We start from the raw sequence: 14196 nt of genomic DNA, 5'->3' as shown, positions 1-14196 counted from the left end.
GTGTTGGCAGATGACAGGGCATTCCATAGGGTTGTCTTAATGCCACAGCACAGAACACCATTAGTGATTTCTATAAACTGGAGACCTTTGCCAAAGGCATCACATGGTGCCACATGGTGCCACATATTCCTATTGGGCATCTTCACCCCGTCCTCTTCTCTACGTGGTCCCTCAAGAGTCTTTTCTAGGGCCACTACTTCTCCCGATCGACCTCATTCCGCACTCATCCAGTGTTTGAATCTCTCATGTCACTTCTTTGTCAACTAGACAGACCTGTATCTCCTTCTCCTCCCTCTCTGACTGTCTTATTGTACTGTCTGTCTTTCTTTCCAATGTTCAGTCTTACATGTATTGTCACTTTCTCCATCTTAATCTGTCCAAAACAGAAATTCTCTCCATCCCTGCTTTCTCCCCGTCTTTTCTTCCCTCCTGCCTTTTTCCCTTTTCCCCACTTGCTCATGACTTGGAGTCATCTTTGACCCTTCTCTATCATTCTCCCAACAAATTTCTACAATCTGCTCTTATTCTCCCAGCATACTTCTACAATCTGTTCGCTTCTGCCGCCATCATCTTTAAAGTCTACATCCTATATGACCTTCTCTATTTTCTCATGGTGCCAAACTTCTCATCTCCTCTTCCATTCACTCTCGACTTGATTATTGATCCTCCTCCTGGATCTTCCTACTTCTAATCTTACTCCAGTCCATTCTGTCTTCAATTCCACTATCTGTGTTCAGGAGTGGACTGGCCTGTAAGGAACTCTGGAGATTTCCCGGTGGGCCTCTGCATCCTGGGCCTCTTTTGTGTGGTATTTCCAATTTCCTCATAGGAAAAGGGTTGGGCTGGCTGAAAATGTGTAATATGGGGCAACTTTGAACATTATTTCCAGGTCCACCCTTGTCTGTGTTCTCTTTTCTGTACCTGCGTGATCGCCTACCACTCCATCTCTTGTGCCCATTGCATTCCTTCTCTTTGAATCTCGAAACTTTTCCATTTCATTCTAATTGTTTTCAAATGCTACCATGGTAACCCCAACCTTATTTCTGCTCTCTAGCATCACCCTATTGTCTCTCTCACTCTCTCTATTCTCGACACCTGTATCTTATCTCTGTCCCAAAGCCCCCCTGTGCACCTCTGCTGTTCTTTCTCTGTTCTCCGCCATATACTCTGGAACCCCCTCCTCCTGACATTCTTTCTTCACCTTCACTTCACATCTTCATACTTTGATGAAAGCACATTTTGTCTCCTCTCTTTCAGCCAATTAACTCCCCTCTGTTGCTAATTATTTTTGTGTCCTTCATATGTTGTACTGTGTTTTGTAAAAATACTGTACAGCACTTTGGCAAAAGTGCTGTATAAATATCAATCAAACACAAAAATAAAAATAAAAATAACTCGTCCCTTCAAAATTCCAGGGCTAAATTATTGAGTGCCATTACAATTGGTAACAATAACATATATTACGATAGCACTTAATAATTGGAGAGGAGCTTAACACATGCTGATGATGAATATATTAGTGCATAAAAAGTGTTTTCAGTGTTTAGTTAATATTGTAAAATACCCTACATTCACTTGTGTTACCCGTTAACTGGTGAGCTTAACTTTTTGTCCCACCTCTGCAGCCTGTTAGCTTTTCACACATGAAGGCAACATGACAAGAAATGAGGTAACAGATTTCAATTCTTTAAAGCAAGTATTGTCAATGCCACCAGTTTGAAATTTGCGTGGGCATGGGATGGGCATTTTTCAAGCACTAGCATAACGGTATTTACTAGGCTTTAATGAGATATGAGAAGGTTCACAATGCTTGCAGATGTTGTTTGGTTATTTACGCCCCCATTGGCTGCCCGAGGCCATCCTCATCCCTATGGCCGTTCCCACCCAACTAAATATGACAGGTGGGGACTTTGCTTGTAGGCTGTGTCCACCCAGAGTAGACTAGTCTATGCGTTTGTTGTGCTGTAAGCATAGAAAAATGTGTGTGGATTAGCCTCACACATTTTCCTGAGGTTGGTCTACCATCATTACATTTAATTAAACATTTCAAAAAAGCCCAAGCACACTTCACCATGCGGATGGGCGAATTCCTCTCAGAGACGCTCTAGGTGCCTGGCTTGAATGTCGTGACCTAGCTCTGCTTTGCAATTCAGGGACAGACGGTTTCTTGGAGACAGGCCATAGCCCAACTGTTTCACTCCCATCGCTCTCAACAATAAATTGTGATGCACAACAAAGACACTCAGGAGGCAATGAAAGCCTGAGCTTCTTCTCATACACAAGGAAGACAAAGTCTCCATCCCCTCGATACCGTGAATCTTTATGGAGGACATACATTTCTGAAGATGTGCAGTGCAAGTTAAATATTCCACTTAAGAGATATGTGGGCTGCTTAATAGCCCCCTGCGCCTTGAGTAGGACTTTCTTAAATTCCGGAAGTTCCTTAAGACTTTTCTCTTTAGCTCCTCCTTCCCTTCTTCTCTCCTCTGCTAATGCCAGAGTTGTTGTAATTGCTGTCCTGAGCCCTTATCGGGGCCCCTGACCTCCCATACCCAATCGCCCCAGCTCCTGTCTACCCTCAGCACTTGCATTGGCACAGCCTCCACCCTGGAGGTTTGCACTTACGCCTATCGTGGCTCCAGGCTATGTGGCACTCAACATTCCTGGCACTTCACCTGTGGCTCAACCATGAGCTCGGACTCCCCAGCACTTACCCCTCTCCCCTCTTCCTTGCTGCACTTGCATGTTCTGAATACTCACAAGGCATGGTAGCTTCGTCTCTCTCCCTTTCTCACCCCACTGCTCTTAAATATTGCGCTGTTCATGTATTTCCCACCCTTGCTCCTTCCCTCGCCCTGTGGGCACTTTGAAACAGTATTTTCTTATTGTTTCAAAAATGGTAGCAGGCGCCCCTCTCCAGAAAGAACATGACATGATAACCTGTTCTGTGTTTTTTTCCCACTATGAGAGTCTGCAGCAATCGCTTTTAGCTCACTGTACCTTTCACAGATGGGAAACATCTTTTTGCATATCAGTCTTTCTCCCACCCAAATGTGCAGTCCAGCACCGAAATTCTATGGCAATTCCCTTCTGAACAAGAGTACCAACAGCAACCCCATACACGTGTTTCAGCCTTGTTGGGCCTCATCAGTGAGGTGGAGCTGTGTCTCTCTCAGAACAGTGAGCAGGGGGTCCACGTCTGGGTTTCGAACTCTCACAGTGGGAGATAAACATATAACAGGTTATCATGCCATGTTCTTTGAGGAGAGGGGCGCCTGCTACCTTTTTTGAAAAGTATTTTCTTACTGTACCTAACAAGCAAACAATCAAATAAAAACATATTTATATATTGTTAAAACTGCTATCATTTTATAGTAGCAAACACAGACTTTGCATAATCACAATCGCCCATTATTGTTAATTTTACATAAACACTCCATTTGGGATTCCGCTGTATGCCAAACGCCATAGACTGCCTGGGAGCAGTGTGACACAGCTCTGCCAGGCCCAGTTCATAAAACGCTAGTTATTGGCCAGCCCAAGGCATGGAATACAAAGCAGTTAACATGCCTGATGTATTATTTGATCAGAGTCGTTGCATCCTGGGGTTGGATCCGACGTGCTGTGGTCCGTCCAGGTTTGCAGACTTGTTGTTTTATCGAATCACAAAGAGCGTGACGTCGGATGGCGATCATAGAGCTGGGACTTTCTCCTGAATACTTGAAGCACTGGTGCTCCCTCGGAGACCGTTGCTTTGGGGATATTTGGCAGGAGGGCTGGCTGACCCGCTCTGACACGGTTGACAACCTTTCGACTAGGCCTTTGCTTTGGGATCAGCCCACAATGGTGGCGACAAATACTAAATAATATCTGGGTACAGTGTGGTGGACTTTGGAAAATGAGTGTTAGATTTCTGTCCTGTTCTTGCTGGGTGAGTACACAAACGGTAGAAAGGGCCTCATTACACGGTAGGCGGTAAGAATTTACCGGTACCGGTATTTTACCGGTACCGGTAAACCCTTACCGCCTTACTACAAGGTCCCTTTGCGGGTTGGTACATTAAAAAACGAACCCGCAAAGGGACCGGGTTGCTAATTACGGTACCGCAATTTGTGGTACCGTAATTAGCGCCTTCCCCATTCCCATTATGCCCTATGGGGAAAAAATGGGAATGGGGAAGGGCAATGGAGGAAGAAGGAATTACCGCCTTCCCAACCTTGGAATAGGGCGGTAATTCCCCTTTCCTCCAAGGCGGTACCAAACAAATAGCAGAAACGTGTGTTATTTAGGCATCTCAGCAACTACATACAAAAAGACACCCGCATGGCTCATGCCACGCCCAGCACTCTTTAGGCCAAGCGCCCCAACGCGACTTCTTATTTTAGTCAAGGCACTGGTTATACTTCCCCCAGAATAGTGACAGAGCGCAGTTTCAGGGGATCCCAGATATGTGTGTCCTGAAGCCAAGAAGACTCAGAGGGAGACTGAATGCACAAACCGCGAAAAAATCTCATATATGTTTCGCAGCTGTCCAAATTGGTATATATGTCTTGTAATTTACACACTTCTATTGCTAGGGTGAATATTGAGACTAATGAAAAGAGCAGAGTCCAACTCCCATTACTCGCTCAAAAGACTTTCTTGTTGAATCACTATCACATGTTTCAAATTTGAAATTGTGGGCATTCTTATGTTCCCATAATGCTCTGTGCTTTTATGCAAACGGCCAGACTTGGGATCTAAGAGATTGGACCTGGCCTGGGGCCACGCCCCTCAGCCCTAGTCTCTCTTCCCCATGGCCCCACCCCCCAAGCAGGAGAGGGTTCCTGTAGTCAATCTTTTCAATGTCCAGCACTGCCAGACCTATAAACACAGAACTGCTGGACAAGTGTTGCAGTCGTACCCAAGAGGATCCCTTTCTCCATGGCAAGAGATTAAGCACCACCCCTTTTATTTATTAAATTCTGTATTACTTCAAACCGTTTCCCTCCTTTTCCCTGACCCCAGGTAATGAGCATTTTGGGGAGTAGAATCCACATTACTAGCCCCAAGGTGAGGATAGGAATGTGGAAAAATGATGTGAAATGAAGAAGTTTCAAAGCCAAGACAAAACAAAAAGTACTCAACAATGATGAACAACCATGGACAGGCACGTTCTTTGAAAACAGGCCCAACTCAGCTCTAACATAAATCACTCAAACCTTTGGAAGGGAATAGAAGGAGGAAGGGGAGCGAAGACAGGCCAAGCTATTGGTGCTGTCGCAAGAGAGAAGACCAGTGCCCGGATACAGAGGACACCACGCCGCTCCCTGGCTCAGGCGCAACAATGCCACTCGAGATGTGACCGCATGTGAGCTACAGCGGCATGAAATAAGCAACCTTTCTGAGGAACATGTAGCTCTGGCAACCTCAGACGTGTGCACCATTGCAGATATCCACAGCAGGTGCTCACCTCAGGAACGAGGTGTTGGGCCCGCCTGCCCTATTCTTGTACCCCTCCCCCAAACTCCCTAAACAGGCCCCAAGTCAGGTAGGTTACCCTGCATAGTGTAAGAGGCGGGGAAAGAGAATTGGGAGGTAGATGGCAACGGGGTGGAGAGGCGAACATAGACAATCAGAGCTAGACCCCAATCCTGGCACTCATCCGTGTGAGGAGGGTAGATTCTAAAAATTAAACAATGCCATGCCTCATGGACTGGCTTTTTGATTTATTCATTTTCCTTTTAAAAAAGACAAACAAATGAACAGTGCAGCTTTCCCAGAAAGGCATGGTTTTGGAGAATCTTATACAGGCATAATGTTCTACCTCTGAAAACCTGAGTCCTGCAGGACCCTTGCTGGGATTTCCCGACAGACATCCCATAATAGGACTTAATCTGGGAGTTTGATGTCCTATTGATTCGAACTCACAACCCTATGACCCGAAAAGCATTAGACCCTGCCCTATTTGCAGGCTTCCTGGGCAGAGACATGTGAAGGATGTCTGAGAATTTGTGGGTCAGTGGAATGGATGATGTGTACAGCCAGACTTAAATGAACTCACATGTGAAGAACTAGCATTTGAGTGCCAGATGTGCAGCAGATAATGAGAGCATCCCCTCAGTGATAGCTGATGTGTGCAGGTGGGTGGCCATGCATTTGGAGGGACACACCTATCGAATAATGACTGCATGAGTGTATCCCACACATATACAGTGAGGCACCTAACCCACGTGACAGTCACAGAACAAATGCATTCCAAAACCATACTAAACCAAAATCAGCACATGAATAACAAAGAGACAGCACCAACTGTGTGATCAAGAATTCTAAATCTGTATACAAAATATGTACACATTAAAAAACGACTATGTGGAAGGGGGAAATGTCCAAGGATCAAAAATAAAGAAAAGTCAAAAAAGAAAATCCACAGAAAGAACTGTATACACAGGCAGCAGGCTCAATTGTCTCTCATCACGTCCTCCAGGGCAGAGTCGCATTCCTCGTCCTCCACATGGAAACAGGCCTCTGCTCTTTCCTAGATGGCTTGCAGGCCCTCCAACATCCCCCTCTCCTCCTCCACATTCCTGCAAGCCTCCTCCAGGATGGCAGTCCGCTTCAGCATCTGTCCAACTCTCCAACCACTCTGCCCTGGCCCTAGTAATCGTTGCATCCCGAGCACGCTGCCTCTCTGCCATCAGCTGCCATCTGAACTCCATTCGGAACCACACCATATCACAGGGTCTCCTCCGTCCCACCTGCCAGGTGTTTGAACTGTCCTGCCTGACTTGCCTCCTCAATGTTGAAAGGCCCTGCGAGGATTGTGCTCTGGGCAGTCCTTGTCTGCTGCTGCCTGGCTAAGCGTAGGCTGTGAAGGTAACCCTGCCGTCTGGGAGTTACACATTGGGGGGTACAGTGCGAGCACTGTCCTGGGGTGCCAGCTGTCCCACGGATGCCTGTTTCTGTGTTGGTGCCTGGGCAGGCACAGTGACCACCTCTTCGGTAGTAGGTGGGACTTCCGCCGCAGGCAGGGGCGTGCTCATCACCAGACTGGGTGGTGTGGGTGGGATTGGTGTAGAGGGGGGCCTTGAAGGGAACTGGTAAGGAAGGCCCCCCAAAGGATAACTAGGTCACTGAGGAGGCAGTGGAGGGCGGGCAAGGGAATGTGCCAGCACACAGAGACTACCCGCGAGTAGAGCATGTGCCAGCTGGCCCAGGTAGAGGCTCATCGAATTGTGATGCTGTAACAGCTCCTCACGAATAGCTATCACACCATCACAAATCATGGCCATCCGCCCTGCCAGACCAGCCAGCAGGGCACAGGTCAACTCAGAGCTGGTGTCCGGGGGCAAAAGGGGTGGCTCTGTCTGGGTGGAGACCTCCAAAATGATGATCACTCCAGCATCAGATGGACAAGGGACAGCAGGTTGGGTAGCTCCCTCCAGTGTGCACTGCACATCCTCCTGTCCCTGGCCCAGGGGTGCAGCCTGAAGACCCTCCTGGTTGCCCCCACCAAGCCCTGTGTGCTGGCCTTCATCTGCCTTATCCTCTACCACCACCTCCATCTCCCTGGATGACTCCCGAGAGCCTTCTCCCCAGATGGTGCCTCTCTTCCCACACCCTGGTCCACAGCCACTGAGGAGTCCTCCACTACAGCAACCTCCTGAGATGTACCCTCAGCAGCTCCGCCCAATGTTACATGCGCTCCCCCAGCCAACTCTACCTCAGATGAGGTGGTCTCAATGGTGGCTGGCTGGGTACGTGCTTCGGTCTGGTGGCTCGGTCCCTGCCTTTTGGCTCCAAAGTGATGCCTCTGCCCCCTTCACGAGCTGCAGCAACTGTGTAAAATGGGACAAAAGACATTGACATCATTTATCGTCGTCAATGCGTATGTGTCATACACAAAATTAACATCACCAGTCAAGCAGCATGTTCGAACCAGGAACTGACTCATACTCAATGCCACACACATGTATGTGCCCATGCAAACTGCAAGTTAACTGCCGCATGAGTGTAGTGTGAAGAATGAATCAGTCATGACACATGCACATGTCAACACAGCACATTGTTGTGTGGCCCAAACATATCACCACAAACATGGGATGCCACCATACCAATTAAAAACCAACAGAAGCATGACATACAACCAGTGGAATTTGAAATTGCACCAGGGCACATGCAAACAAAAACAGAGTCACCAACATGCATATGTGACAGTATGACCTACAAGCAAGTAACATGTACCTCAATATGTATCTGGGACTCAATTGCTCATGTCGTGTGGGCCAGCATACACATATATATTGCATGTATTCATGTACACTTGTGCTTCAAATGCATTTGGATGAGACGTCACATCCCTGTCCCATAGAGGTCAATGTAACAACTTGCCGTTAACAGACATACATGCACATGTCTCACCACTCAGCAGATGTGTCCCCATGGATACACTTGCAGGTGTGCCACACACGGAGGTGTCCATCATGCATGTACCTCACATGCCCCTAACAAAGCATGCCCACATACATACTGTCCCTGCACTTGGTCCATGATAACACACAGCATGTGCTCGGGTACAAGTCACTGAGAAAAAATCTGCCAATACTTATGCATATGCCAGTATACAATGTCTGAATCCACATATGCCCAGCATTAGCATGAGGCAGCAAGCTGTTGTTTCTCACACCACACACAAGCTGCAAACAGAATGTGGCATCTGCAAACATGCATGCCAAACATACAATGTAGAGTATTGCTCCATGTGGGTTCTCACCAGCAGCTTCAAGATGATGTCTCCCTGCACAGATCTGGGTGTGAAGGTCCGGATAGAACCTCTCAAGGACCTGCAGCTCTACCTGGGAGAACCGGTGGGCTCCTTGGCGAGGGCTGCCACCACCTTGGAATGGCTACAGGCCCTGAGGTCATCCCAACAATTCCAGACTGGGGTGTCTCTGCTGTCTGCCTCCCTCTCCGCATTGATGGCAGCCCTCGTCCCAGATCTGTTGCATTGCGGGATTTCCCAGCTGAGTTGTTGGGTTAAAGAGGGCATCATAGGTCAGGGATGTGGTGAGGACACATCTGCACCAGCCCCAGGAGGACGCAGTGGGTCTCAGCCCACAGGTGACCAGGTACCTGGACATTGATGTTGTTGCAGCCAGACAGGTGAAGCAACACCACCTAGGGCTACTAGGTCCAAGAAGGTAGTCCCTGCACAGCAGGAAGAGGCTCCAACCCAAGAAACAGTACAGGAGACAGGTCTACAGAGGAAAATGTGCTTCACTGATGAGGAGCTCCATATCCTGGTTGACTATGTGACCGAAAACCATCGTGAGATACTTGTGTATGCGGGGAGCATATCGATTGGTGCATTAGCATTGTGTCACTGACCTCATCAACGCTGTAGAGAAGGAGCCAAGTACCCCCACCTCAACCATCTCACCCTTATTGCCTATATGTTGGGAACCAGAGTTTGAGACACGTGCAGTACCAGTAAAAATACCGATACCATGGAGAATCCTAGAGGCAAGGTTCCCATTGAGAAAGCTATACCTGCATACGAGACAGCATGATGGCCATTTGAATGAAATTCCAGAAGAAGCAGGACCAATGAATGAAAGAGCATATTGGTGACGTCACATGAAGCCAGACTGATGTACATGGAAGAGATGCAGAGACAAGAGAAGTGAATATAGTGTATAAGGCATCAAGACAGTATTAAAGATAAGTGACATCTCGGGCTCGAGATGAAGAAACGTATGCTACAGAAACGATGACGATATCAAGTAATTTTACATGTGTACAAATGCAATGAAATACAAGCAGACAAAGGGCCTCATCACGACTTGGGCGGTAACGGTAACGCTATTAGCATGGGCGGTATTAGCCCTACCGCCGAACTCCCTGGCGCTAATAGCGCCGGATCACGAGTTCGGCGGTAATGTAAGTCCCCATTCCCCACTGAGCCCATTAGGGAATACCCCATTCCCCATTGGGCTCAATGGGGAATCTTCACGTTAATACCGCCGGCGGATTTTCCGCCGGCGGTAATAGCGCAAATTTTCGGCAGATTTCCCCCCAGCTCTGAGCTGGGGCGAAATCCGCCGAAGCCCTCATTTGGCGGACCCTTAAATCCGGCGCTACCGCCGGATTTAAGGGTTACCGCCGAAGTCGTGATGAGGCCCAAAGTATTCTTGAGGCTAGCTATGTAGTTAATAGATGTTGCCAAGCGCCAACGTATACATATATACTACGTGTTATAGCAGAGCTGGATCAGAGAAGGAAGGCCTTTTCCATTGTGTTGCAGTTGGAAAAACAATTGAATTGCAGAAGTGAATCTCAGAAAGACGAAGCTGGATCAGCCCCAAGAAGCCAAGGTCTTATCGAACTGGGATGAGCAGACCTTAATTACAATCATGTGAAAGAATGAAGCTCCTGTTCAGAAGGCATGGATGAAAACAAGGAAGACGTCAGAGTTTATAGTAGTATTTTAAATGCACCAGAGCTCAAATTTGTGGTCTTCAGTCATGTGGAGGGATGAACTCGGACAAACATGATGAACCACACCTACGCAGAGAGGCAGAGCCTGCCTCTACTCCCCTGTTCTCTAGAGAAAAGAACCTTTCGAAGGCCAAGTTCAAATGCTTAATTGACATGCAGACCACTGAGTTGATGATAGATGATATACTAATTGGTAGGAAGCTATGGTTATGACCAGCTCACCTGCACCTGGAAGTCCAGCCTGCATGCTCTTAAAGTGGGTGGAAAAGTACTGACAGATGTAAGAGTGCCAACCAATTGTAGGAGGCCATGTAATTAAGAGCCATATAGTTTGCATATAACCAATGGGAAATCGTGTATTTAGAGACGTTCATAGTGACCTGTTTGAGAGGATAGGCTTAGTAGTCCTACCTGATGTCAAGGAGCCTATCACTTTCGTAGACTAGTATGGAACGTATACCTAGATGTTCCCTCTAAGCCTATCACATTTGCCACTAGGTTTTTGTAATTTGCCATGTAGGATGACGTTAGCCAATATGTAGGTTGACGTCAGCTATGACTAATTTTTACTGTAAGTATGATGTTTTTTGTGAAATGCATTGAGAGACCATGCTATGGGACGTCCGTTGATGTCCGTTGTACTCCATGTTTTAGATAATTGATATTAAAACAGTCAACCTTGCCAACTTCCTAAGTCGTTTTGATCATTGATGTTTGAGTAACTTCTGCATCCCCATTCATCTCAAAGTATTGCTACCTCGTCTTAAAGGGCTGGGTCGTCTGTCCCGGTTCAACACCTTATGTGTGGAGAGGCACAATGCTACACAGGACTAGAAGTGGTGGAATTATCTCACACAGAGGACCAATAATAAGCTCAGTGCTAACCTGGCCTCTGCACTGGCCACTGGAGGGGGGCCACCAGAGGAGGAGGAGCTGACTCCATTCGAAGAGGCCAGGATTCAACTCATCTACATTGAGCAGGTGCAAGGCGTGGGAGGCATGGAGAGCCTTGAGGACACATCTGGTGAGTGGCATTTGTGTGCATCGTATGTGTTCTCAATCATGGTTGACCTACCCGCATTTGTGTAGCTGTACAGCTGGCTGCAGTTGTCAGCCACCCTTGGCAATGCATGCTTGCTAACATGTTATCTTCTGTCACATGGCCTGCGTTAAGTACTTTCCTGTGTGGTCCACATGTGTGGCACATGTCAATGTGGCTTTTCACATGACTGTATGCTTGACCACATAGTTGTGCCAGTACGTGCATGCAGGATTTGAATGTCTGACACATGTGCAAATTGCAATACCCCATGCTGTGCACACCCGACAGGCACACATCACCCACAGGGTACACCTCTGTGTCACACCAATCAATGCCACATCCACATGTATCGTTCATTGCCACAGTTCTGGTGCCTGGATCATTGCTACAGAGTTTAAAGTATGTATTGTCACCTGCTCTTAGGGGATGCCTTGCCAGGATGCATATCCGAGCTTCCTGCCATGAAACTATTTCGTATAAGCAGCCTGCCAGGGAATCAGTGCCCATAGACCACTGCCCTGTGTAGGAGCCCTTGTAAATATGCAACTTCAATTGTGTAATGCAATGGCCAACACTAGAAAAAACATGGTGAACAATAGCTGATGGTGGGTCTTCATGGCAAGGTGGCCAGTCAGGTAAACTCCAATAGTAATAAATGTAGACATTCCATGTTAAATGTTAGAGACATGAATAATGCCAATTAGTGTGTCTGTCTACATTGCATGTCATTTAGAGGTATGGTTGAATTACAAATGTGTCCATATGGTTCAGAATGGTACCACCAATCTTACATGATAGCCCTGTATGTGTCCATCAGTCAATACATGATAGATACATGCCTTATCCCTATCATTGTGTCTGCAACTTTAGTATGTCTATCTGTCCACTAATGGCATGGGCTGGACCATGGGTGGGGTGGTGCTGCATGTCAGCAAATGCCATACATCCATCGCTTACAGCTCACAGTATTCCAAGTCACGATGTCTGATGCATGGGTATCGTAACATTTTGTGTCTGTCTGCTCTTTGATGCACATGTGCTTGTTTGTCAGGACACACATGGATCCACATGTCAGCCACTGTCCATGTGCAGGTGATGATGCAGCAGATTCAGAGGAGGAGGAGAAATAAGAGGTGCTGGTACGTCAGTCCACCAGTCGAGGCTGTGGTGTAGTGCAACGTGAAAACCCACATGTGCAACAGGCAATTATCAGCCATGCCCCGGCCACTTCGGATTCTTCTGACTCTGCTGATTCGGATGCAGAACCAGATGTGGAGCACTCGTTAAGGGAGAAGGTGAATGCCCCAACATACAGGTCATATGGGGATGTTGGTTTTGCGGCGGTGCAGCTGGCTTCACAAGGCCAGTCAGTTGTGGGACCCACATCCGCTGTGGTTACGGCTGCAAGGCCACCCTCCCATGAGTTGGTGTCAGGTTCTGGGACTGATGTCCAATGGAAGGTTGCAGACCTGCAGCCAATGACGGAGACACCACAGCAACGGGCCTGGTCCCTTGCCTCACTCCACCATGGGCCCTGCACATGTGGTGGACATGTGCACAGTGGAGAGAGAGTGTGGGAGCAGCACATGTTGTGTAAAGCAATGTGCTGGATAGAATTGCAAGGGCATGGATCAATTGGCCAGGAACATGACCCCACCAGCAGCCCGGGATGTGCAATAGCTGCAAAACATGTGGTCCTCAAGCCGCACCCACAGACTGGGCATGCAGGCCAACATCAAGGGCCAACGGGCTGATCTGAGGTGTCTGCAGGAGTACCTGCATGCAGATGCTAGGGCACATAGAAAGGCCCTGAGGCATGAGATGTTGGCATCTTGTAGATCGAATCACCATGAGATGGAAATCCTGAGGACTCCACTGCATGATCAGCTCTCAGCCACAGGGCACTGCGTCATGAGATGGATTCCTTGAGGCAGACATGGTCCCAGAAAATCGATGCGTCTCGAGTGAGCGCGCATTTAGAATCTGTAGCCATTCATAAGGCAGCGCATCATGACCTCACCGCCATTGGGATGCTGGTGCATGCATCAGTATCAAGGCTGGCGCTGGCCAATGAAGAGCAGACCTTGCCACTGCATGTATTGGATCCACCACAACCACTTGAAGATCAATCGCAGGATGTGGGCCCAGCACATCCACGCCTCCCGCCTCCCCAACCACCATTGCTGTGATATCCATGAGCCCATGGAGTTTTTTATTTCATTTTCTCTGTTCACTCATGTGGATTTGGAGATGCAACCTCCTCCTATCCCCTTCAATGTCGATATTTTATTTACCCCCAGTCCAGGATGGCTATTTTTTGGGTTTTTTGTACTTGAACAGTGTGGTTTGAGTTTTGTTTTTCATTACCACTTGATGGGGAAGGACCCATTTTTATTTATTTTTCATACCCCTGTACAGTATGGAGGGATGTTTTTTTCACCCATTCCAAAATGGTCTTTTATTGTAATATGTTTTTTTTTCCTTGATAGATGTGGTGTTGCCCTCTCAGGGGATTGATGAGTGCAGTACTGGAGATGCAGTCATGCACAGTGGTGACAACTGCCATGGGTGCCTTGAGATCAACAGGATGGCGTGTGCATTTAACAATGGATAATTGGACTTTTTCCACATATGTGCTTGTGGGATATTTTTACCCATGCCGATGCACCCCACTGCAC

This window comes from Ambystoma mexicanum, chromosome 9 (assembly GCF_040938575.1).
Source record: "Ambystoma mexicanum isolate Mex_15411 chromosome 9, UKY_AmexF1_1, whole genome shotgun sequence".
In the NCBI taxonomy this organism is placed as follows: Eukaryota; Metazoa; Chordata; class Amphibia; order Caudata; family Ambystomatidae; genus Ambystoma; species Ambystoma mexicanum.
This window is presented reverse-complemented; position numbering follows the sequence as displayed.